Source organism: Otolemur garnettii, unplaced genomic scaffold, assembly GCF_000181295.1.
Source record: "Otolemur garnettii isolate 467f Iridium unplaced genomic scaffold, OtoGar3 scaffold00051, whole genome shotgun sequence".
Lineage (NCBI taxonomy): Eukaryota > Metazoa > Chordata > Mammalia > Primates > Galagidae > Otolemur > Otolemur garnettii.
Genome location: NW_003852446.1, coordinates 554,115 through 558,791, shown reverse-complemented (window position 1 = coordinate 558,791; position 4,677 = coordinate 554,115).

Genomic DNA, 4,677 nt, shown 5'->3' with positions numbered 1-4,677 from the left:
AATGAAATGAGATCTTTATTGTATACCCTATACAAAAATCAACACAGAATGAACTTTTAGTGCATGCACATGCTTTCTTGAAGTTAGGTCTAGTCATGTGACTGCATGGTGAGTTGTAGCTGAATGTATTTGAAAACCAGCTTGTGATGGGGTGTGTGCTGAGGTGGAGAAGCTATAAAATCTAAACATCATGGAGAACTGTGATCCTGCCCAGTCTCTCAGATCTGCTGAAGACTTTTTTTAAGAGTAAGAAATAATCTTGTTGTGCTACACCAGAGAGAACTTTGGGGTTATTAGGTATTAACATATCCTAATTTATCCTAATACATAAAAGTTAATTAGCAACTATTTTGGAATCTTTGACACCCCACCCCTCAATTTCTGGAGTATCGCTTCTGTTTTGGAATCATGTTCTACTGTTTTACATGCATGTTTATTCACACTGCTTTTTCAAATCTGATTAGGTCCTAGAGAGATGTTAGCCTCTGCAATAAGTACCAAATATTCTCATGTATTAGGGCTATGTGTGAAGGATTTTTTTTTAGGCTTTGGAAATATATTTTCCAAAATTATTTCTATTGGAATTAAAATATATTTTGAATTGTGACATCCCAAGCTTGATGGCTTTTACCTGCCTATTATATAAGTTCTATTATATAAGATATAATAGAAATTTGATTTAGTTTCTTGAGTTTCTAGATCAGAAACTGAAAATTCTAGGATAATGATGCTCAACCTGTCTCTCTTCTCTTCCACACCTTTCTCTCTCTTTCTCCCTAATTTTGAGTCAAAATCATGTCATTATTTCTCTGGCCCATTGGAGTCTCTCTTTTTTTCTTTTGTAAATTAAGGATCTGGAAAATAAAAGCCAGTCTTTTAAGCTATCATCAGTGGTCTTATAAGGTTATTTCTAATCTAATGTGATTTTACTACCTCCCTTCTATAAGTCTATTCTTTTTAATGTATATTTTACACATTATTGCATTATCTAGTTATTTACAAGTACTTATTTAGTTTATAGAGCTTCTACAACTTTGTTGCATGGGCTGTAACTATAGGCCAAGGGTCAGCTGTCTGAAAATTGAGTTGGGTCTCTTTGTTCTCTGATATCAAATAAACTGTCCTGAGATTCAACCCCTCTGATAATAAAAAATCAGACATGCTGGCCAAGATGTCTGGTTAGCTCTGCTCTTTGTGTCTGACTTTCTTGTGGTCAGTCTGCGCTGCAGCCCACTTCCCCGTCATCCCCGGGATGGTGGCTACTATCTATCTTCTCATACCAGCTGTGCTTTGCATGCCTATATTGCCTCTGGCGAGGACCACTGCTCTGCATCAATACAAAGTGTCATTATAACAGATTTCCAAGTTGAATCACTCCAATTCTTCAGAGCACTTGGTTGTCCTTATCACTGAGGGAATTTCTCAGTTGACATCTTTCTTCTCAGACTACAGCATCTCACTACAGCACTTGGCTCTCTTTGAGTTTTACTCTCTCCTTACATATCCCGTTTCCTCCTTTCTCAGCATCCTCACTCCTTCTCTGTCAAACTCTCCTCATCCCACTCTTTTGAAACTGCCAATTCCCCTTACTCTAGCATGTACTGCAAGTTACCTAACCTGGTCTTTAACTCAGTCTACTCTAGGTAGATACCCTTCAGAAACATATGCTTTCAGATTAGCATTTTCTTTAATATTATCACATTGTTAGACATGAAACTCCTACTCAATGATGTTTAGAATGAAAAGGAAGAAATATAAAGTATCGAGACATTTGAAAAGGATAAGGAAGAGTAGACAGCTTATATGGGAGTGCAAGAATGTGGTTGAGCTATAGCGGGTAGGATTGGAGTGCCTAGAAAGGGCAAGATCTTGGGAAGATCTTGGGAAGTGTCCTGTGGGCAGAAGGAAGTTATTGAAAGATATAAAGCTGTAAAACTTCAGGCTCAAAAATGCTTTTTAGAATGCCTTTCTGGCCATAGTCAGAGGATCAGAGTGGAGTCAAGGAGAATAGTTATGATTTTTAAGTCCAAATGGAAGTTCAAAATGCTAGAGCTGAGGCAGGGCAGGGGTGAGAGAGGAAAATGTATTTGAGAAATTGCTAGTGAGAAGGTGGGATTGAGGGAATTCAGCAGCTAAATGGGCCAGTATGTCAGTGAGAGGATGAAGCCAGCTTAAGTAATTTGGTGGGGAGGTAATGGTATATTTCCTGGGATAAGGGAGCAAGGAAGCAGGAGCAGTTTGGCGTGGGGGGGGAACCCGTATCGAGGTTTGGGTTGGGACCCATGGATTCAGTTATGTCTGCAGTTAATTTGAGGTGCCAATGAGACACTATGCTAAAGATGTTGAATAGGTAGCTGTAGACCCTCGGACCTTGGCACCCACAAGTTTAACATACATGGTTTTGAATCCTCTTAAGGATCATGAGATCATTAGAGCATAAATGTGAATCAAGAGGTAAAATATTGGTGTTTAAGAATGAGTCATGTAGACTATGAGTGAGACTCACACATCCACCTTTTAGGGATCAAGACAGTTCAGGAATAGTGGGCTCAGGGACAAAAGGGAAAAGTTGTGGTGGCTAGTTGGGTGAGAAGGAGACAATAAATACAATTAAAACATGGAATTTGAGGAGACAGAGTGATATACAGGGGACCTATCTATCTAAAAGCTACTGAAAAGGACTAGAGCTTGGGTGATATCAGGACTGGAGGTGTAGGTTAGAGAAACTTAAGTCTAGTTCATTTTGCCAAACTGCAGCCTTTGATTTCTTAGTTGTAGTAAATGGTACGGAGCTGAGAAACAGGTGCTAGCATTTGGAGTTTGCTCTGTTTTGTCCAAGGCAGCCAAAATTGGCAGAGGCAGGGAGGTCTTTAACAATCTGCAAAAGGATTGAGGTGAATAACGAATTTGGAAAAAGAGGATGAAAGCTAATCTGTATCAGCAGAATTATCTTTGTTATTTCTGCATACCTTGAGTGGAAGACAAACATGATATTTGAAGCCAGAAGATGGGCTAAATTTTCACTTCTGTTACTTTAATTATTCTTATTTTAACTTTTTTTGACGTCTATGTGATGCTCCTCCCCAACTTAAAAAAAAAAAAAGGGCGGAGCCTGTGGCAAAAGGAGGAGGGTGCTGGCCCCATATGCTGGAGGTGGTGGGTTCAAACCCAGCCCCGGAAAAAAAAAAAAAAAAAAACCTGTCAGGAGTTTGTTCTCCCTAACATACTCCATCCCCTGCCAGAGGTACACATATCCAAGGAATTATTAGGTCATTTCCGTCAGAAAGACATTTCAAAATGTAACCTCTTCATTGGTGAAGAAACACATGGTGATCATTTAAAAATATTGAGTAGCAAAAGGAATTCTTGAGGATTTTTTTGTTTGTTTGTTAAGACAATAAATTAAGCTGGAGCTTTGTTCTGCAATAGCATTTGCTGGCACCAGGTTTATGGCTGAAACTCAAGTTGCATCTTTGCTTTGCCCCAGCACGGTACATGCCTGTGGCTAATCAATAGACAGGTCTCGAAATCCCCAGGCGATCTGTACATCTTGTCCTTAGGAATTAAAATTGCTTCTTTTGGGAGAGCTTGAGCCTAAATTGTTCATAACCAAGGCTTTTTTTCTATATACAAGTCAGTCAGAGACAAATTAGTGAAATCAGGACCACAGCATGACCTGGTTGACTCTTCTCCACCCATACAAACATCTTGGCTCTTATAATGATGCGTGGCTGTCATATACTGGGAAGACAAGAATTTATTCAAGTCTCAGCAATACCTAAGATCTAAAGATACCAGTATCTATGCCCTAATTTTTTTCGGAATTTCTTGTATTCAGTGCATGTAGACACTTTTCTCCATCTGAAATATATTTCAAAGAAATATGGTAGAGACCATTCACTAATGACTTTAAAGGAAATGATTCATTGATTGAAGGCCTGTATATTTCTTGGGTTGATTGCACTTTGGCTTAGGAAACAAAAGAAAAGGGAAGCCGGATCCAGTTGTCTAACATCCTAATTCACCTGCATGTCCTACAGCTGCATTCATTCAATCTGTCCCAGACCAAACTCATCTTTCCTCAAATGTTGCTTCTCTTCCCACATTCCTGTCCACTGCCCACCCAACCACCCAATCAGGAAGCATGGGGGTTATTCAAGACTTTGACTTCTTTACCAGTTTTCACATTGTCTTAAATTTATCTCTTCAAAATGTTATTTCTATCCCTTCCTAAGCTTTCCCAGCACTTTAATTAGGTCCCCATCATGTCTCACCTCATCTGTGGTAATAGTCTCTTATTGATTTTTCTTGCCTTCAAACAGTTTATGTCCCCTGCTCCCAGCAATTGACTCAGCTTTCCTTATAAAATAACATTACATTGCAAATGCAATTACTTTATTAGCAATTTTAGACCCCTCAGTGGTTTCCCATGACTACAGAATGATGTTGGAACTCTTACTTTAGTATAACTTCCTCTATGATTTGGTCTCTTCCTTCCTCACCCATAGTCCATAATTCAGTTGTGGGACCCCACATTTCAGCTGCATCATATGACAACATGCCATCCTTATAATATACCAAGTTTCATGGACTTGCTGTTCCTTTTGTGTGCCCTGCCTATGCTCTTTTCTGTGCCTGGAGTGGCCCCCAAGCCCCCACCCCTGTCTGACTGGCAAA